Genomic DNA, 21505 nt, shown 5'->3' with positions numbered 1-21505 from the left:
ACTTCAATGGGAGGCGAACTTTGCAAACCTACAGGTCAAATTTGCAGCCACAAAATAATTACTAGCTATGCAAACATAGTCCCACCACATGGCCAATGACATAACACATGTATGAGGTGAATCTGGGATCGACAACTACAAGCATTCATTTTTTTATGTGTGAAATTGTGACAATTCAGGACTGTGGAGCGCATGAAGGCAATGGAGGAGAGGGAAGGTCAGGGTAGGCAAAGAAGAGGGTGCAGGAGATGATCACCAGCAGCGTGACATAAAGCAATGACACCTGTACCATGATAGAGTGATCTGACACCAGCACCGTGATAGAGAGCACTGACATCAGCAGCGTGATAGAGAGCACTGACATCAGCAGTGTGATAGAGTGATCTGACACCAGCACCGTGATAGAGAGCACTGACATCAGCAGCGTGACATACAGCAATGACACCTGCACCGTGATAGAGTGATCTGACACCAGCACCGTGATAGAGAGCACTGACATCAGCAGCGTGACATAAAGCACTGACACCAGCACCGTGATATACAGCACTGACACCAGCACCGTGATATACAGCACTGACACCTGCACCGTAAGCAGCTCCAGGAGTAAGTCAGCATAGCACAGGGATGGTGGGAGCCCCTCATAATGAGCATAGCACAGGGATGGTGGGAGCCCCTCATAATGAGCATAGCACAGGGATGGTGGGAGCCCCTCATAATATGCACAGCAGAGGTACAGCCCCAGGAGTAAGTCAGCATAGCACAGGGATGGTGGGAGCCCTTCATAATAAGCAGCCCCAGGAGGAAGTCAGCACAGCACAGGGATGGTGGGAGCCCTTCATAATAAGCAGCCCCAGGAGGAAGTCAGCACAGCACAGGGATGGTGGGAGCCCCTCATGAGCAGCCCCAGGAGGAAGTCAGCATAGCACAGGGATGGTGGGAGCACCTCATAATGTGCATAGCACAGGTATGGTGGGAGCCCCTCATAATGAGCATAGCACAGGGATGGTGGGAGCCCCTCATAATATGCACAGCAGAGGTACAGCCCCAGGAGGAAGTCAGCATAGCACAGGGATGGTGGGAGCCCCTCATAATATGCACAGCAGTGGTACAGCCCCAGGAGTAAGTCAGCATAGCACAGGGATGGTGGGAGTCCCTCATAATAAGCAGCCCCAGCAGGAAGTCAGCACAGCACAGGGATTGTGGGAGCCCCTCATAATGAGCATAGCAAATGGATGGTGGGAGCCCCTCATAATAAGCAGCCCCAGGAGGAAGTCAGCACAGCACAGGGATGGTGGGAGCCCCTCATAATGAGCATCCCCAGGAGGAAGTCAGCATAGCACAGGGATGGTGGGAGCCCCTCATAGTGAGCATAGCACAGGGATGGTGGGTGCCCCTCATAATGAGCATAGCACAGGGATGGTGGGAGCCCCTCATAATATGCACAGCAGAGGTACAGCCCCAGGAGGAAGTCAGCACAGCACAGGGATGGTGGGAGCCCCTTATAATATGCACAGCAGAGGTACAGCCCCAGGAGGAAGTCAGCATAGCACAGGGATGCTGGGAGCCCCTCATAATAAGCAGCCCCAGGAGGAAGTCAGCACAGGGATGGTGGGAGCCCCTCATAATGAGCAGCCCCAGGAGGAAGTCAGCATAGCACAGGGATGGTGGGAGCCCCTCATAATGAGCATAGCACAGGGATGGTGGGAGCCCCTGATAATGAGCATAGCACAGGGATGGTGGGAGCCCCTCAAAATATGCACAACAGAGGTACAGCCCCAGGAGGAAGTCAGCACAGGGATGGTGGGAGCTGCACATAATAAGCAGCCCCAGGAGGAAGTCAGCATAGCACAGGGATTGTGGGAGCCTCTCATAATATGCACAGCAGAGGTACAGCCCCAGGAGGAAGTCAGCACAGCACAGGGATGGTGAACTTTACAAACCTACAGGTCATATTTGCAGCCACAAAATAATTACTAGCTGTGCACACATAGTCCCACCATATGGCCAATGACATAACACATGTATGAGGTGAATCTGGGATCGACAACTACAAGCATTCTTTTTTTTTATATGTGAAATTCTGACAATTCAGGACTCTTGAGACAATGGAGGCGAGGGAAGGTCAGGGTAGGCAAAGAAGAGGGTGCAGGAGATGATCACCAGCACCGTGATATACAGCACTGACACCTGCACCGTGATAGAGTGATCTGACACCAGCACCGTGACATAACACATGTATGAGGTGAATCTGGGATCGACAACTACAAGCATTCTTTTTTATATGTGAAATTCTGACAATTCAGGACTCTTGAGACAATGGAGGCGAGGGAAGGTCAGGGTAGGCAAAGAAGAGGGCGCAGGAGATGATCACCAGCACCGTGATATACAGCACTGACACCAGCACCGAGATAGAGAGCACTAACAGCAGCACTGATACCAGCAACTTGCTGCTGGGCCCCAAAAATATGACACCGCTCAACCTGTTCAAACAGGAGGGTACGGGCATATAGTACGGTGTGCTTTTTAGGTTGTGATTAGCAGACTGTACCTCACTCAACCCTATATACTGTAGTACACTATACCTTACCAGTCCTTATAAGGACCTTTGTGGAACTAGTAGGTTGTGATTAGCAGACTGTACCTCAGTCCCTATACTGATAAAGGACTGATGCAGAATTGGGCAGCAGTCAGCAGTAGGGCACCTCAACCCTATATATTGTGGACCTATACCAGTCCTTAAGGATTAGCAGACTGTACCTCACTCAACCCTATATACTGTAGTACGCTATACCTTACCAGTCCTTAGAAGGACCTTTGTGAAAATAGTAGGTTGTGATTAGCAGACTGTACCTCAGTCCCTATACTCATAAAGGACTGCTGCAGAATAGGGAAGCAGTCAGCAGTAGTGCACCTCAACCCTATATATTGTGGACCTATACCAGTCCTTAAGGATTAGCAGACTGTACCTCACTCAACCCTATATACTATAGTACTCTATACCTTACCAGTCCTTAGAAGGACCTTTGTGCAAATAGTAGGTTGTGATTAGCAGACCGTACCTCAGTCCCTATACTCATATAGGACTACTGCAGCAGAAGGGCAGCAGTCAAGTATAATATTCTTTCTATATTTGGAAGAAAGAATATTATACGTGTACAAGCCTATTACCATACCAGTCCTGAAAAGAAGGTCCTTTGTGGACCTAATAGTAACAGCTACTGATTAAACTGACTGTCCCTCACTGCCACACACAGCTTCCTGCCTGTCCCTATTTAAACTGACAAAACACAGGCTCCTGCAATAATAACTTGAATAGCACTCAAAACTATATCCTGTACTACTTTACCATACCAGTCCTGAAAAGGACTTTTGTGGACCTAATAGTAGCAGCTAATGATTAAACTGACTGTCCCTGCTGCACACAGCGTCCTGTCCCTCTCTCAGCCCTGACAAAAGACAATCTGCAGCAACAATGACTTGAATAGCAGTGCCTCAAACCTATATCCTGAACTACACCTATACCATACCAGTCCTTAAAAGAACTTTTGTGGACCTAATAGCTAGCAATTTGGGTCACTGCAGTCTCTCCCTGCTCCACACAGCAACCTCTCCCTATAGTGACAGAAGAAAGAATGTAAAATGGCCGCCAGATCGGGTCTATTTATAAGTTAGGGGGAATGTCCAAGTGTCCATGTGCTGTAATGTCTCAATTGGCTGTCCTGTACCCCATGATGGATGTGTCATCATAGGTCAAAGTTCTTTTACACAGTAAACACGTAAGTCCGCCGGGTGAACAGCGGCAATAGTCGGCCGAACGGGCGGACCGCGAACAGCCGAAATTCGCCGCGAAACGTCAACCTTGATGGGAGACCGCTTGAGAATAACAGGTGCCGTAGGCTTTTTGTTTAATATGTTGTTGGCATCAACGACCTGTTTTATTTTTCTGCTTGTTTACCGAGGTGACCATCTTGGCGTTTGTCAAGAGGGTTTAGGGTGATCAGCAAGTTTGCCTAAGGTCACATCACCCTGAATGCGCCCAATCTCGTATGATCTCGGATGCTAAGCAGGGTCGGGCCTTGTTAGTACCTGAATGGGTGCCCGCCTGGGAATACCAGATGCCGTAGGCTTTTTTTTAATATGTTGTTGACGTCGACAACCTGTTTTATTTTTCTGCTTGTTTGCCGAGGTGACCATCTTGGCGTTTGTCAAGAGGGTTGAGAGTTGCCAGCAAGATGGCCTACAGCTGCATCACTCTGAATGCGCCCGATCTCGTCTGATCTCAATGCTAAGCAGGGTCAGGACTGGTTAGTACCTGGATGGGAGACTGCCTGGAAATACCAGGTGCCGTAGGCTTTTTTTTAATATGTTGTTGGCATCGACGACCTGTTTAATTTTTCTGCTTGTTTGCCGAGGTGACCATCTTGGCATTTGTCAAGAGGGTTGAGAGTGGCCAACAAAATCCCCTATGGCCACATCACTCTGAATGTGTCCGATCTCATCTGATCTCGGATGCTAAGCAGGGTCAGGTCTGGTTAGTACCTGGGTGGGAGACCACCTCGGAAAACTAGGTTCCATAGATTTTTTTTAATATGTTGTTGGCATCGACGACATGTCTTGTTTTTCTGCTTGTTTGCAGAGGTGACCATCTTTGCATTTGTCAAGAGGGTTGAGAGTGGCCAGGAAGAATACCTATGGCCACCTCACTCTGAATGCGCCTGATCTTGTCTGATCTCGGATGCTAAGCAGGGTCGGGCCTGGTTAGTACTTTTATGGGAGACTGCCTGGGAATACCAGGTGCCGTAGGCTTGTTGTTGGCATCGACGACCCGTTTTATTTTTCTGCTTGTTTGCCGGGGTGACCATCTTGGCGTTTGTCAAGAGGGTTGAGAGTGGCCAGCAAGATCCCCTACGGCCACATCACCCTGAATGTGCCGATCTCATCTGATCTCGATTGCTAAGCAGGGTCAGGTCCTGGTTAGTACCTGGATGGGTGACCGCCTGGGAATACCAGGTGCCGTAGGCTTTTTTTTAATATGTTGTTGGCATCGACGACCTGTTTTATTTTCTGCTTGTTTGCCGAGGTGACCATCTTGGCGTTTGTCAAGAGGGTTTGGTCAGCAACTTTGCCTACGGCTATATCACCCTGAATGCGCTCAACCTCGTCTGATCTCGGATGCTAAGCAGGGTAGGGTCTGGTTAGTACCTGGATGGGACACCGCCTGGGAATACCAGGTGCCGTAGGCTTTTTTTTAATATGTTGTTGACGTCGACGACCTGTTTTATTTTGTTGCTTATTTGCAGAGGTGACCATCTTGGCGTTTGTCAAGAGGGTTGAGAGTGGCCAGCAAGATTGCCTACAGCCGCATCAACCTAAAAGCACCCGATCTCGTCCGATCTTGGATGCTAAGCAGTGCTGTGCCTGGTTAGTACCTTGATGGGAGACCACTTGGGAATACCAGGTGCCGTAAGCTTTTTTTAAATATGTTGTTGGCGTCAACGACCTGTTTTATTTTTCTGCTTGTTTACCAAGGTGACCATCTTAGTGTTTGTCAAGAGGGTTTAGAATGGCAAGCAAGTTTGCCTAAGGCCAATTCACCCTGAATGCGCCCGATCTCGTCTGATCTCGGATGCTAAGCAGGGTCAGGCCTTGTTAGTACGTGAATGGGTGATCGCCTGGATTACCAGGTACTGTAGGCTTTTTTTTAATATGTTGTTGACGTAGACAACCTGTTTTATTTTGTTGCTTATTTGCAGAGGTGACCATCTTGGCGTTTGTCAAGAGGGTTGAGAGTGGCCAGCAAGATTGCCTACAGCCACATCAACCTAAAAGCACCCGATCTCGTCCGATCTTGGATGCTAAGCAGTGCTGTGCCTGGTTAGTACCTTGATGGGAGACCACTTGGGAATACCAGGTGCCGTAAGCTTTTTTTAAATATGTTGTTGGCGTTAACGACCTGTTTTATTTTTCTGCTTGTTTACCAAGGTGACCATCTTAGTGTTTGTCAAGAGGGTTTAGAATGGCAAGCAAGTTTGCCTAAGGCCAATTCACCCTGAATGCGCCCGATCTCGTCTGATCTCGGATGCTAAGCAGGGTCAGGCCTTGTTAGTACGTGAATGGGTGATCGCCTGGATTACCAGGTACTGTAGGCTTTTTTTTAATATGTTGTTGACGTCGACAACCTGTTTTATTTTGTTGCTTATTTGCAGAGGTGACCATCTTGGCGTTTGTCAAGAGGGTTGAGAGTGGCCAGCAAGATTGCCTACAGCCACATCAACCTAAAAGCACCCGATCTCGTCCGATCTTGGATGCTAAGCAGTGCTGTGCCTGGTTAGTACCTTGATGGGAGACCACTTGGGAATACCAGGTGCCGTAAGCTTTTTTTAAATATGTTGTTGGCGTCACCGACCTGTTTTATTTTTCTGCTTGTTTACCAAGGTGACCATCTTGGTGTTTGTCAAGAGGGTTTAGAATGGCAAGCAAGTTTGCCTAAGGCCAATTCACCCTGAATGCGCCCGATCTCGTCTGATCTCGGATGCTAAGCAGGGTCAGGCCTTGTTAGTACGTGAATGGGTGATCGCCTGGATTACCAGGTACTGTAGGCTTTTTTTTAATATGTTGTTGACGTCGACAACCTGTTTTATTTTTCTGCTTGTTTGCCGAGGTGACCATCTTGGCATTTGTCAAGAGGGTTGAGAGTGGTCAGCAAGAGTGCCTACAGCCAGATCACCCTGAATGCACCCAATCTTATCTGATCTTGAATGCTAAGCAGGGTCAGGCCTTGTTAGTACCTGGATGGGATGGGAGACCGCTTGGGAATACCAGGTGCCGTAGGCTTTTTTTTTTAATATGTTGTTGGCGTCGACGACCTGTTATATTTTTATACTTGTTTGCTGAGGTGACCATCTTGGCGTTTGTCAAGAGGGTTGAGAGTGGCCAGCAAGATCGCCTACGGCCACATCACTCTAAATGTGCAAAATCTTGTCTGATTTCAGATGCTAAGCAGGGTCTGGCCTGGATAGGACACCACCTGGAAATTCCTGGTGCCGTAGACTTTTTTTTTTATATGTTGGTGGCGTCGACGACCTGTTACTTTTTTGCTTGTTTGCGGAGGTAACCATCTTGGCATTTGTCAAGAGGGTTGAGAGTAGCCAGCAAGATCCCCTATGGCCACATCACCCTGAATGCGCCTGATACCATCTGATCTCAGATGCTAAGCAGGGTCGGGCCTCGTTAGTACCTCGATGGGAGACTGCCTGGTAATACCAGGTGCCGTAGGCTTTTTTTTAATATGTTGTTGGCATCGACTACTTGTTTTATTTTTCTGCTTGTTTGCTGAGGTAACCATCTTGGCAATTTGTCAAGAGGGTTGAGAGTGGCCAGCAAGATCCCCTACGGCCACATCACCCTGAATGTTCCCAATCTCATCTGATCTGGGATACATAGCAGGGTCGGGCCTGGTTAGTACCTGAATTGGAGTCCGCCCGGGAATAGCAGGTGCTGTAGGCTTTTTTTTAATATGTTGTTGGCGTCGACAACCTGTTTTATTTTTCTGCTTGTTTGCCGAGGTCACCATCTTGGAGTTTGTCAAGAGGGTTGAGAGTGGCCATCAAGATAGCCTACGGCCACATCACCCTGAATGCGCAGATCTCATCTGATCTTGATTGCTAAGCAGGGTCGGAACTGGTTAGTACCTGTATGGGAGGCCGCCTGGGAAGACCAGGTGCCATAGGCTTTGTTTTTAATATTTCTTTGGCGTCGACAACCTGTTTTATTTTTTTGCTTGTTTGCCTAGGTGACCATCTTGGCGTTTGTCAAGAGGGTTGAGAGTGGCCCGGCAAGATCGCCTACAGCCACATCACCTTGATTGCGCCTGATATCGTCTGATCTCGGATGCTAAGCAAGGTTGGGCCTGGTTAGTATATGGATGGGAGAGCTCCTGGGAACACCAGGTGCCGTAGGCTTTTTTTAATATGTCGACGACCTGTTTTATTTTGCTGCTTGTTTGCCAAGGTGATCATCTTGGCGTTTGTCAGGAGGATTGAGAGTGGCCAGCAAGATTGCCTACTGCCACATAACCCTGAATGCGCCCGATCTTATCTGATCTTGGATGCTAAGCAGGATGCTAGGCGATCTTGCTGGCCACTCTAAACCCTCTTGACAAACGTCAAGATGGTCACCTCGGCAAAAAAGCAGAAAAATTAAACAGGTCGTCGACGGCAACAACATATTAAAAAAGCCTATGGCACCAGGTATTCCTAGGCGGTCTCCCATCCAGGTACTAACCAGGACCGACCCTGCTTATCATTCTAGATCAGACAAGATCAGGCACATTCAGGGTGATGTGGCCTTAGGCATTCTTGCTGGCCAATCTCAACCCTCTTGACAAATGCCAAGATGGTCACCTCTGCAAACAAGCAGAAAAACAAAACATGTCATCGACGCCAACAACATATTAAAAAAAAGCCTACGGCACCTGGTATTCAGCTTGCTCCATGATGGTGGCTTGCATGTGGATTTTGTGAACATAAGTGGATTTTTGAACTAAAGTGGAGAGTTAATAACGAGGAGTTGAAAACAGGAGTTAAGACAGGAGTCTTTAACCTCTATCCCACCTCCATTTTAAAGATCCCACTGCAAGGGGCAACCAGACAGCTCTCCAGAAACGTCAGGCTGACAGCAAGCCAGATTCCCCGGAACCAGAGTGTTTAACGGGGACCACCGCAGCCAGGTAAGCTCGCACCTCCACTCCCCCCCCCCAGTGATTGTTCCAGTGACCATGTCCGACCACCTACGGGGGTCAGGAAGGAATTTTTGCCCCACTGGCAAGTTTGGCTGATACTGCCAAGGGTTTTTTTCACCTTCCTCTGGAACAATCAGGAACAACCGTAGGTTAGCATACCCCTACCTCCGGTCTCCATTCCATTTTTCCTGCTATCCTAGGACAACTACTCCAGATCACAGCCAGACTTATTTTCTGAGCGGAGACCTTCACCTCAAGTAAAGGTAGCCGGAATATCCAGCAACCCAATACAACAACTCCTTCCGCATCCATATAGGTATCCCCTGATCAACTTGCGCGCTAATAGCCTCAAGCACGGCGGCAAGTCTGATACCTAGCCCCTCCTCAGGATCAATACCCTGATCAGGATCATCATCTTAGTACCATCAACTGCATCCACAAACCATGCGCCACTTCAAATACTCAGCTGAAGTTCTGCACAGACAGGAACATCAACACCACATTGCCATCTTCCATACAAAAAATACTTCGAAGAGAACAACTATTAAAAACTGGACGACAAGCAGCTCCCAAGCACAGGAAGACATCTAGTCGACCACTACAATTAGATTAACACCAGGTTTGCAGTTAGACTGGAAGTACACGACTTCATCATCGAGAACAATGTAGACTGCCTCTTCATCACCGAAAGCAGGTTAACCTCTGACTGCAACACCATCCTCACCGAATTGGTGCTGGAAAACTACAGGATCCTAACCGAAAACCGGATAGGGAAAAAAGGAGGAGGCCTAGCAGTGATCTTTAAAGGTCACCTGGATCTCACTAAACCATCATCTCAGAACCCAGTGCCTTTTATGGAAACCCTGATGCTACATCTTCAACCAACACCCCATGACTCATGACACCACTCATATTCTACTGTGCTACAGACCACCGGGACCAAAGTCCAATCTTCTTTCACCCCTCACAGAATCCTTCGCAATACACACCCTAAATTTCAAAAATTTCCTGGCACTCTGAGATTTCAACCTTTGGGCAAACGAGCCCAAAGACCCCATCGCGACTGCCTGCATCAATCAACTAAAAGAACTGGGTCTCCAGCAACTGATAAAGACTCCCACGCATGGGTCAGGACACACCCTGGACCTCATTTTCAAACAGAACATTGACGTCAACATACTCAACAACATAACATTGCCATGGACGGATCACCACGCCATCAAATTCAAAATCGCTACCAACATCACCAACGAAAAACGGAATCCTGTAACAACAACGCACTGGACCAGATTGCATAAAAAACTGTACTCTGAATCCTTCAAATCCACTCTGTCAAACAAGATAACTACAATAACCTTAAACCCCTCTTCGGAGGAAACACTCAACTCCCTGAACAGGGCATTGCTGCAATCAGCAGACTTGGTAGCACCAAAACACAGGGCTCTCATCAGGAAGAAAAACTCTGAATGGTTTAATAGCTCCCTCGCCGTACTAAAGCAAGAACGCCGAAGAGCGGAAAGAACATGGAGAAGAAATACCACTGAGGAAAACCATTTTAACTACAAAGGTCTCACAGAGAATTATCGGAAAGCAATCTTCAAAGCCAAAAAGGACCACTTCTCATATACAATCTCAACGGCCGCAAACAAACCACGGGAACTGTTTAAATTGGTTAATCAATCAATGAATCCGGTGTGCCTAGAACCCCCAGAAAGTGAATTCCAGGATTACTGTGACAAACTGTCGGATTTTTTCATTGATAAAGTCAAAACCATCTGGGAAACAATCTGTCAGAAGAAAACATCCAACCTCACCCAGCAAATACATAAAGAGGATGTCTGCACCAACATACCACAACCGCCAAAATTTTCACTATCCCCAATTACCGTAGACACCGCAAAAAACATCATTAATAAACTGCGTGACAGTACCTCACCTATTGACATCATCCCCACAAAACTACTGAAAGAATGCTCCGACATCGTGGCTCCAACCATAACCCACCTTATAAACCGATCATTCCACAAAGGGATTGTTCCCAGCATCCTCAAACAAGGCATTGTCAAACCTTTGCTCAAGAAACCAAACCTGGACCCTCAGGATCCAAACAACCGTAGGCCAATTACAAGCCTCAACACCATTTCTAAGATCATGGAGAAAGCTGTAGTACATCAGCTACAACTCCACCTGGATACTCACAAACTCCTGGACCCGCTGCAATCAGGCTTCCGTCCGGGTCATGGAACAGAAACAGCTCTCCTCAAGATTTCGGACGACGCCCTTGAAGCAGCAGAAGACGGAGAGCCGCGTCGCCTCGTACTGCTAGACCTAAGTGCAGCGTTTGATACAGTAGATCACAATACTCTACTTGTCCGCCTCACAGAAGTAGCCGGAGTCCAAGACATAGATCTCCAATGGTTTGCGTCCTTCCTAGGAAATCGGTCACAGACAGTGAAACTAGGAAAATTCCTCTCCGAAACTCAGGCAGTCACCTGCGGAGTCCCTCAAGGCTCTCCTTTGTCACCCGTTCTCTTCAACATTTACATTCGCCCACTCCTTCAAATCATCAGATGCTCAGATCTGACGCAACTTTATTTCCGGATCAATGGAAAAAAAGATCACCAACAACAACTTGAAAACTGCCTCAAATCAATAGAGGACTGGATGACCACTAACTCCCTCCAGCTGAACGAATCAAAGACAGAGCTTCTTATCTTACAACCAAATCATAAGCCCGAAACCAAAACCTCCTGGTCTCCATCAACCGTCTTTGGGCAGACTATCTACCCAAAGACCAAAGCAAAGAGTTTCGGGGTTATTTTAGACGCACAAATGTCAATGGATGCGCAAATAGGAGCAGTAGTCAGTGGATCTCACCATCTGCTGCGCATGCTTCGCAGACTCATCCCTTTTATCCCAAAGAATGACAAAGCAGAAGTAGTTGAAAGAATCATTAATTCACGACTGGACTACGCAAATTCGCTTTACATAGGATTACCACAATATTAACTTGCGCGATTACAACTGATCCAAAACACGGTGGCAAGGCTGATAACAGGAAAAAAACCCTGAGAATCCATCCTTCGCTGAGGAGCTTACATTGGCTAACCGTAAAAAAACAGATCACGTTCAAGACCCTTTGCCTCACCCACAAATGCGTGCATAGAGAAGCCCCGCAATACCTAATGGAGAAAATAAATCATTACACACCAAACCGCAGTCTTAAATCCAAGGGGGATCGGAGATTCGCTGTCCAAGGGCCTCGGCTATGGAATGCTCTACCAATCAACATCCGCCTGGAAGAAAATCACCTGGCTTTTAGGAAAAAACTCAAGACCTTGCTCTTTTAGCAGATGATTAAAACTCGCCACAGCGCCTAGAGGCGATTCAGTTCGCATTGTGTACTATACAAGTATTTCATTCATTTGTTCATTCCCAGGCGGTCTCCCATCCAGGTACTAACCAGGCCTGACCATGCTTAGCATTCAAGATCAGACAAGATCGGGTGCATTCAGGGTGATGTGGCCATAGGCGATCTTGCTGGCCACTCTCAACCCTCTTGACAAACGCGATGGTCACCTCGGCAAACAAGCAGAGAAAAAAAACAGGTCGTTGTCACCAACAACATATTAAGAAAAAGCCTACGGCACCTGGTATTCCCAGGCGGTCTCCCATCCAGGTACTATCCAGGCTCGACCCTGCTTAATATCCGTGATCAGACGAGATTGGGCGCATTCGGGGTGATGTGGCCATAGGCGATCCACCAACAGCCTCTCCTCAGCACTGCCTCTCCATCTTCCACCCAACTCCCCTGCTGGTATGGCCCATGTCTATTTATGGGGTTGTCTCAGTCCTTTGCCAACCCACTTCTGGGGACCCCATAAACATTCATGTCAGCCCTTCCTAACCCCTACCTTCTAGTTCTAGAAGATTCTTCAACCTTCTAGACACCATGGGGAGGCACCAGAGAGCTGCCAAGAGGAGTCATCCAGCCCTGGCCTCTAGTAACCCAGACCCAATTTAATGATTCAGGTTATTCCTGGCCAGAAATATGCTTTTTTTCTACTCTCACACTAGAGGGTGCTATACTCTCCTCCCTCTTAAAAGCAGCCATGTCCCCATCATCTAGAAAAACAAAAATTGGTCCTGCACCCAGGAGCAAGGGCATCCCATAAGCAAAAATGGGAAGGGGAAAAAGGCAATACACCTGGAAAAGGGCTTTGTACAAATAAATATGTGGTATCAAAAAAAGATGATTTATATATTTTCTTTCACAAACAGAAACCATATACATAATGTGTACATCCTGACTACAGGTCCCTGTAGCTAGAAAGATCTGTCAATGTCAACATATGTACATTAGGGATAAGCTTCGTGTGTATTCGGCTCGAACATCGGCTGTTCGCCCGTTTGGCAAAGCCAGAACTCTGTGGGCCGTTCGTGCCAAATTCGTGTGGCGCTCACGGCCCACAATGCACTGCGCCATCGCAGTGCATTGCTGGCTCATGATTGGCCAAGCATGCACTGCTTGGCCAATCACAGCGCCGGCAACGAGGAGAGCCATGATTGGCCACAGGCAAGATGCATGTGGCCAATCATAGCTCAGGCTGTGTAGTACACGCCCCACACTATATAAGGCTGCCAGCGCGGCGGCCTTGTGTAGTGTGTTGGTGTCTACAAGGCGATGGCAAGATAAGGTCGGCAACCTTACCCTTGTACCGTGGATCAAGGAGAGTGGCCAGCCAGTAATGGTCCCTCTCCTTGATCCGTTCCGTGCTCATATTTCGTTTTATGTTGCAACCATCGAATCTCATTGCTATTCCGACATTCTGCCTTAATGAGGATATTACTTTGCAACTATCCCTTGATCCCTTTTGTGTATTCACTTTATCTCGACCTATATATACTGCCTCAATATTTTCCTAATTTGTTTTGCTATACTTATTATTATTATATTATAGAGATTACTATCTCTAAATCATTGTAAACCTAACCATAGTTATAATGTCTACAGATAATTTTACGTTAAAGCAAAATTCACACAAAACCATCTTTTTAAAACCTTTACACATTAAGAGTAATGCAACCATCTCTCGCTACCTCTATGCAATAGGATTCTCTTTCCAGTGGAAATGGAAAACAGTCAGTGTAAGCCGTCTTCGTGCGTAACAGAATTAATGGAACGATTTATACGTTGGAATTTTCAAGCTACGTCAACTTACTCTTAAATAATGTATACCCTTTAGCTGCTTAGCTCACACTTTGCTGTATGTAGCCGCGTTAACTGTATTAATGGTTACATGTAAATAACCAATGGGGATTGACATTTCATGTCTATCTCACATCTCTAATGCAATTTGTCTCTTTGCCATGTCATACTTTGCCAGTTATTATACTTTCCCATCCTTAAAGACACGTAAGGATCCTGAAAAACGATAGAAACCTAGTCACGTCGTTGCTGATATTTCATGATTACAGCAATCATCTCATCTAATTGCTATTCCGACATTCTGCCTTGGTATTACTTTGCAACGCTCTATTGATCAATGTAAAGGTAAGCTAGATATTTTGTGTATTTCCACTTAAACTCGACTTGTATATACTGTCTCAATATTATCCGTTCTAATTTTGCTAAATTAGATTGTAGAGTTTGCTATGTCTAAATCCAGGTTACCTACTCACCTTTATTACGTATACTGCTAATTTTAGGATAATACAAAACCATCTTATTGCTTCTTTACACGCTGCACATATTAAGAGTAATGCAATGCTACCGTGAATTTAATTGCTCTTCTCACATTTAGCTGGTATCTGCTATAGGAAACAGAATTTGTACTACAACGATCACTCATCTAATATCAGTCCACTCAGTGCTACCAGGATAACTTTTACATTTAGAGTAATGAAATTATTTCTCAGTCATTTTGAAGCTACTGCAACTAATGCTTCCGATCTCTTTTCAACTGCAATACTTAATCTCTGCTATTGCAGAATATTTAGATGCTTAGCTCACACTTTGCTGTACGTAGCCGTGTTAACAGTATTAATACCTGTAAGTAACCAATGGGGATTGACATTTCATCTCTAATTCATATTCACATTTCTTTTTTTTTTTTTTTACATATTCACATTTCTAATGCAGTTTGTCTTTTTGCCATGTCATCCTCTGCCAGTTATTATCCTTTCTCATCCTTATGCTATATTTGGGGTATATTCACTACATGATTAAAGACACGTAATTAACCTGATTGATAAAAACCTACACACGTCGTTGCTGTTTTTTTGTGTATTTCCACTTAAACCCGACCTGTATATTCTGTCTCAATATTAATCTGAGTTATTTTGCTATATTTAATATTAGAATAAACAGATTACTATCTCTAAATCCTGGTAAACCAACTCACACAAAACCATCTTATTTCTACCTTACACACCGCAGCACATATTAAGATATTAACATTTAGCCGGTATCTCTGCAATAGTAAACGAAATGTGTAGATCACTCATCTAATATCGTCTTCTCAGTGCTACCAGAACAACTTTTAAATTTAGAGTAATGCAACGATTTCTCAGTTTTATGAAGCTACTGCAACTAACGCTTTGGATCTCTTTCCTGTTAAATTACGCTCTGGAATATTAAGCCATGTAAATTGTCCTATTGGTCTGCTAACAATGCTATGTATAATAATACAAATCTTTCAAAAGCAATATCGTCTCACTGCAATACTTACACTCTGCATAATAAATATGAATATAATGCGAATAATGCTAATAATAAAGTCATCTAAAACTCGGCTATAAGCAGAGAATAAAACAATCTTACATCAAAATAAACCATGTACTGCCAAACCAATAACGGCCAATTACTTAACGTCTATCAGTCAATGACTTAACAAAATAAACTTAGCACTCTTTTGCTCTATTTTGTATATTTGTAGTTCTCCACATTAACTGTCACATTGATATCACCACTGACAACACACCACTTTTTAACAGCACCAAAATATGAAAAAAGCACTGTAACTCTTTACATGTTTCAGAAGTAGTTGCATTAGCAAAAAATAAAGTCCTGTCTTCTTTACACGCTAGCCTTTCTGTATACATTAATCTCTCTGTGTACACCAGCCACTCTATATAGACTAGCCTCTCTGTCTTCTGTATAAACGTGCCCGTAATCTATATACACTAGCCTGCCTTCTTTTTACAATAGTCTCGGTGTCCCAGCCTCTCTGCATACACTAGCCTCACTGAATTCCCCAGACTGTCTTCTGTATACACAAGCCTATCTGTAAAAAATAGCCTGCCTTTTGTACGCATTAGCTTCTCTGTGTAAACTAGCCGGTCTTCTGCATACTCTAGCCTCTCTGTATAACACAGTCTCTCTCTGGATTCCATAGTCTCCATCTCTGCATACCTTCCTCTGTATAATCTAGCCTATCTGTATATACTAGCCTGTCTTTTGTACAAATTAGCCTCTCTGTAGCCGGTCTTCTGTATACACGAGCCTCACTGTCTACTCTTGGTTGTCTTTTGTATACACTAGCATCTCTTTATACATTATCTCTCTGTATACCCAAGCCTCTCTGTATACACTAGTCCGCCTGTATACACTAGCAAGTCTGCATACACTAGCCTCTCTTTGTAACCCAACCTCTCTCTCTGTATACCTTAGCCTCCATCTCTGCATACCCAGGACGTTCTTCTCTATAATCTAGCCTATCTGTATACACTAGCCGGTCTTCTGTAGACATTAGCCTCTCTGTATAAACTAGCTGGTCTACTGTATACACTAGTCCGTCTGCATACACTAGCAAGTCTGCATACACTAGCCTCTCTATGTAACCCAGCCTCTCTCTCTGTATACCCTAGCCTCCATCTCTGCATACCCAGGTCGTTCTTCTCTATAATCTAGCCTATTTGTATACACTAGCCTGTCTTTTGTACACATTAACCTCTCTGTATAAAATAGCCGGTCCTCTGTATACACTAGTCCATCTGTATACACTAGCAAGTATGCGTACTCTAGCCTCTCTCTCTGTATACCTTAGCCTCCATCTCTGCATACTCAGGACGTTCTTCTGTATAATCTAGCCTATCTGTATACACTAGCCTGTCTTTTGTACACATTAGCCTCTCTGTATAAACTAACCGGTCTTCTGTATACTCTAGTCCGCCTGTATACACTAGCAAGTATGCATACTCTAGCCTCTCTCTCTGTATACCCTAGCCTCCATCTCTGCATACCCAGGACGTTCTTCTGTATAATCTAGCCTATTTGTATACACTAGCCTGTCTTTTGTACACATTAGCCTCCCTGTATAAACTAGCCGGTCCTTTGTATACACTAGTCCATCTGTTTACACTAGCAAGTCTGTGTAACCAAGCCTCTCTCTCTGCATACCCTAGCCTCCATCTCTTGCATAACCAGGACCTTCTTTTGTATAATCTAGCCTATCTGTATACACTAGCCTGTCTTTTGTACACATTAGCCTCTCTGTATAAACTAGCCGGTCTACTGTATACACTAGTCCATCTGTATACACTAGCAAGTCTGCATACTCCTGCCTCTCTGTGTAACCCAGCCTCTCTCTCTCTGTATACTCTAGCCTCCATCTCTGCATACCCAGGACGTTCTTCTGTATAATCTAGCTTATCTGTATAAACTAGCCTGTCTTTTGTACACATTAGCCTCTCTGTATAAACTAGCCAGTCCTCTGTATACACAAGTCCGTCTGTATACACTAGCAAGTCTGTGTAACCAAGCCTCTCTCTCTGCATACCCTAGCCTCCATCTCTTGCATAACCAGGACCTTCTTCTGTATAATCTAGCCTATCTGTATACACTAGCCTGTCTTTTGTACACATTAGCCTCTCTGTATAAACTAGCCGGTCTACTGTATACACTAGTCCATCTGTATACACTAGCAAGTCTGCATACTCCTGCCTCTCTGTGTAACCCAGCCTCTCTCTCTCTGTATACCCTAGCCTCCATCTCTGCATACCCAGGACGTTCTTCTGTATAATCTAGCTTATCTGTATAAACTAGCCTGTCTTTTGTACACATTAGCCTCTCTGTATAAACTAGCTGGTCTTCTGTATACACTAGTCCGTCTGTATACACTAGCAAGTCTGCATACTCTAGCCTCTCTGTGTAACACAGTCTCTCTCTCTGTATACCCTAGCCTCCACCTCTGCATACCCAGGACGTTCTTCTGTATAATCTAGCCTATCTATATACACTAGCCTGTGTATACCCTTGGATGTCTTTTGTATACACTAGCTGCTCTTTATACATTAGCTCTCTGTATACCCAAGCCTCTCTGTATACACTAGTCCGTCTGTATACACTAGCAAGTCTGCATACACCAGTGTAACCCAGCCTCTCTCTCTGTATACCCTAGCCTCCATCTCTGCATACCCAAGATGTTCTTCTCTATAATCTAGCCTATTTGTATACACTAGCCTGTCTTTTGCACATATTAGCCTCTCTATATAAACTAGCCGGTCTTCTGTATACACTAGTCCGTCTGTATACACTAGCAAGTATGCATACTCTAGCCTCTCTCTCTGTATACCCTAGCCTCCATCTCTGCATACCCAGGACATTCTTCTGTATAATCTAGCCTATCTGTATACACTAGTGTATACAGGCGGACTAGTGTATACAGAGGACCGGCTAGTTGATACAGACAGGCTAATGTGTACAAAAGACAGGCTAATGTATACAGATAGGCTAGATTATACAGAAGAACGTCCTGGGTATGCAGAGCGCTCAGCTTCAAGGGATGGCCAACGTGAGTAATATGAGGGACACTCCTCACCCCCGCCCCCACCTACCAGATCTGACTTTCATCCCCTTGCCCTCTCTGCCCCGGTCATCTGGTGGCAGTTTTATGCACTCCCTGGCCCCCACCCATTCATAATCCTTACCGACCTTTCCTTCCGCTGCTCACAGGAACACATTGGATGACTTGTCTAATTAATTAACTTGTACAAGACACCGCTATCCTCCTGTCTGACACCGGTCCCCCTTGGAGGCTTTACCCCTCACTGTTTAGGTGGTCCCTGCCTCCCCCTGGATGCTCCACATATACTCAGACGCCATTGTCGGAGGGGCACCATTTGACAGGACACGGGGCTGTCATGCCGGTGGCATCTCCCATTGGAGGAAGGGATGATGGCCCCAACCCCTTGGCAGCAGGTTCTTTCATGTACAGACCAAGGCGGCTCATCTTCCCTTCTGGAGTATTGACCTTAGAGGGGGGAGTTGCACTTTGGGGGGTCTGAGTGATACCTAGTGCGCTGTACTGGAAGGGCTTGACATTCCCGCATATGTGTCCCCTCCCCCTGGTTGCGGCCCTCGTCCCCCCCCCCCTCTGGCCCCCACCTACTCTTTGCCGACATTGCCTTCTGCAGCTTTCGGGGACCCTGGATGACATATTTATTGAGCCTATTGGTACGAGACACAGTGTGACTCTGGACCCCCCTGGAGGATTTACCCCTTACTGTTTGGGCAGTCTGGATGCTCTACACAGCCCCCGATGGCGATGCAGGAGAGACACTAATTGGCGGGCCCCAGGACTGCTGCTCGGGTGAAGTCTCCTGTTGGATGGAGGGATGGTGGCCCCAGCCCCTTGCCTGCCAGATTTTCCATGCACCGACCAGGGCTGCTCCTCTTTCATCTTGATGTGGTGACCATGGAGGGGAGGAGTTGAAATGTATGGGGTCCGGGTGGTTGCTGGTGGGAGTGCGCTAAAGGACTTGACATTTCCGCATGTTTGTCCCCTCTCCCCTGTCTCCCCCCTCCCTTCCCACCCTTCCCTTCCCTCCTTTCCCTCCCCCTTTCCCCCCTTCCACCCCCCCTTTTCCCCCCTTGCCGTACACTGCTAGGCCTCCGAGATCAGATGAGATTGTGCGCTTTCAGGGTGATGTGGCCATAGGTGTTCTATTTACACACTCTCAACCCTCTTGACAAATGCCAAGATGGTCATCTTGGGAAACTAGTGAAAAAAAACAGGTCAACGCCAACAACATAGACCCTGGCGGACCCAGACCCTGCTTAGCCTCTGAGATCGGGCACTTTCAGGGTGATGTGACCTTAGGCGAACGCTTCGGGACATACTCAAAACTCTTGACTGATGCTAAAATGGTCATCTTGGGAAACAAGCGAAAGAAAAACAGGTCAAAGCCAACAATATAAAAAGATTCCTACAGCACCTGTAATTAGGTACTATCCAGGCTGGACCCTGCTTAGCCTCTGAGATCAGATGAGATCGGGCGCTTTCAGGGTATGTGGCCGTAGGAGATTTCTTTGGGCTCTCTCAGCCCTCTTGACAAATGCCAAGATGATCACCTTGGGAAACAAGCGGAAAAAAAAACCCATATCAATGCCAACAACATAAAAAGAAGCCTACGGCACCTGGTATTCCCAGTTGGTCTCCCATCCAGTTACTAATCAGGCCCGACAATGCTTAGCCTCTGAGATCAGACAAGATCAGGCACTTTCAAGGTGATGGGGCCATAGGCGATCTCTTTGGGCACTCTCAACCATCTTGACAAACGCCAACATGGTCATCTTGGGAAAAAAGCGAAAAAAAACAAGTCATTGCCAACATTGGAGGCTAAGCAGGGTTGGGCAATCAGTTTCCTTGCCTGAAATAGGCATCTCAGAACTGCCATCTGGCTGCTTCCCGGGTTTCCAACTCCTTCAACTAATCCCAGAAGACAATATTCCACCATCCTGGTGGAGGTTCCAAACACCCGATCAATGGTTCCTGTCACCTCCGTCCAGTAGCGGATCAACTTCGGGCATCTCCAAAACATGTGCATCATGTCTCCCCCCATGTTCCCGCACCGGGGGCAACTTGCGTCCGGCCAAATTGAAAAAGTTTACGAGGAGCATAATAGGTTCTATATAATAAGAACAGATGTGACATCCTCTGTGAGGAGAGCCACAATTCACCACAGGTAGGATTCCTGTGGCCAATTATAGCTCAGGGGGGTTTAGTACACACCCCACACTATATGAGGCTGCCAGCGCGGCGGCCTTGTATAGTGTGTTGCGGTGGTCAGGGAAAGAGGACGATAGGCAGGGACAGTGTCTTTACTGCTTGGGAACCTAGCACTGTTACAGTGGGTGTTATGTGCCTCCTGCACAGTACACACCTGAAGCTACCCTTTATTACTGGTGTTCAATTTCTGCAATACATGCATCTGCAGTGGGTGTTGTGTGCCTCCTGCACAGTATACACCTTATTGCTGGTGTTCTGTTTCTGTAATACAGAAACCTAGCACTGTTACAGTGCTAGGGTGTACAGAGAAGCTGGTATATATAGAAGACTACAGCATACAGAAGAAAGGCTAGTGAATACAGAATACAGACTCGTGTATGTAGATAGGCTTGAGTATACAGAGATGCTAGAGTAAACAGTGAGGCTGGGGTACACAGAGAGGCTAGTTTAAAGAGAGGCTAGTATATACAAAGATGTTAGTGTATATAGAGAGGTTAGTGTATAGAGAGAGTCGAGTGTATACAGAAAGGACAGTGCATATAGAGAAGCTAGTGTATACAGAATACAGGCTTGGGTATACATCAAAGCTGACAGTGTATACAGAAGACTGGGTAGTGTATACAGAGAGTCTAGTGGGTACAGAAGACAGGCTGTGGTATACAGAGGGTTTAGTGTATTCAGAGAGTCTAGTGTATACAGTCGGCGAGTGTATACATAAGACTGGCTAGTTTACACAGTGTTTACAGAGATGCAA

The 21505-nt window shown here is 46.1% G+C and overlaps 16 pseudogenes; 13 read left to right on the top strand and 3 right to left on the bottom strand.

Annotated features, from left to right (window-relative positions):
* Positions 1-4008: 4008 nt before the first annotated feature.
* Positions 4009-4127, top strand: LOC143979591 (5S ribosomal RNA; annotated as a pseudogene).
* Positions 4128-4461: 334 nt separating this feature from the next.
* LOC143979836 (5S ribosomal RNA) lies at positions 4462-4580 on the top strand (annotated as a pseudogene).
* Positions 4581-4687: 107 nt separating this feature from the next.
* On the top strand, positions 4688-4806 carry LOC143979187 (5S ribosomal RNA; annotated as a pseudogene).
* Positions 4807-4903: 97 nt separating this feature from the next.
* On the top strand, positions 4904-5022 carry LOC143979404 (5S ribosomal RNA; annotated as a pseudogene).
* A 102-nt stretch (positions 5023-5124) lies between these two features.
* LOC143978375 (5S ribosomal RNA) lies at positions 5125-5243 on the top strand (annotated as a pseudogene).
* Positions 5244-5351: 108 nt separating this feature from the next.
* LOC143979500 (5S ribosomal RNA) lies at positions 5352-5470 on the top strand (annotated as a pseudogene).
* Positions 5471-5804: 334 nt separating this feature from the next.
* On the top strand, positions 5805-5923 carry LOC143979313 (5S ribosomal RNA; annotated as a pseudogene).
* A 334-nt stretch (positions 5924-6257) lies between these two features.
* On the top strand, positions 6258-6376 carry LOC143979312 (5S ribosomal RNA; annotated as a pseudogene).
* A 334-nt stretch (positions 6377-6710) lies between these two features.
* LOC143979782 (5S ribosomal RNA) lies at positions 6711-6834 on the top strand (annotated as a pseudogene).
* A 325-nt stretch (positions 6835-7159) lies between these two features.
* LOC143979493 (5S ribosomal RNA) lies at positions 7160-7278 on the top strand (annotated as a pseudogene).
* A 109-nt stretch (positions 7279-7387) lies between these two features.
* LOC143979864 (5S ribosomal RNA) lies at positions 7388-7506 on the top strand (annotated as a pseudogene).
* A 108-nt stretch (positions 7507-7614) lies between these two features.
* On the top strand, positions 7615-7732 carry LOC143979851 (5S ribosomal RNA; annotated as a pseudogene).
* A 110-nt stretch (positions 7733-7842) lies between these two features.
* Positions 7843-7961, top strand: LOC143979508 (5S ribosomal RNA; annotated as a pseudogene).
* Positions 7962-8234: 273 nt separating this feature from the next.
* On the bottom strand, positions 8235-8353 carry LOC143979755 (5S ribosomal RNA; annotated as a pseudogene).
* Positions 8354-12378: 4025 nt separating this feature from the next.
* LOC143978741 (5S ribosomal RNA) lies at positions 12379-12497 on the bottom strand (annotated as a pseudogene).
* Positions 12498-20147: 7650 nt separating this feature from the next.
* LOC143979496 (5S ribosomal RNA) lies at positions 20148-20266 on the bottom strand (annotated as a pseudogene).
* Positions 20267-21505: the final 1239 nt, after the last annotated feature.

Source organism: Lithobates pipiens, unplaced genomic scaffold, assembly GCF_037356315.1.
Source record: "Lithobates pipiens isolate NorthernLeopardFrog02 unplaced genomic scaffold, aLitPip1_a1.2 Scaffold_13, whole genome shotgun sequence".
NCBI classification, from domain to species: Eukaryota; Metazoa; Chordata; class Amphibia; order Anura; family Ranidae; genus Lithobates; species Lithobates pipiens.
The sequence above is the reverse complement of the archived record's forward strand: the minus strand, read 5'-3'. Positions and strand labels throughout refer to the sequence as shown.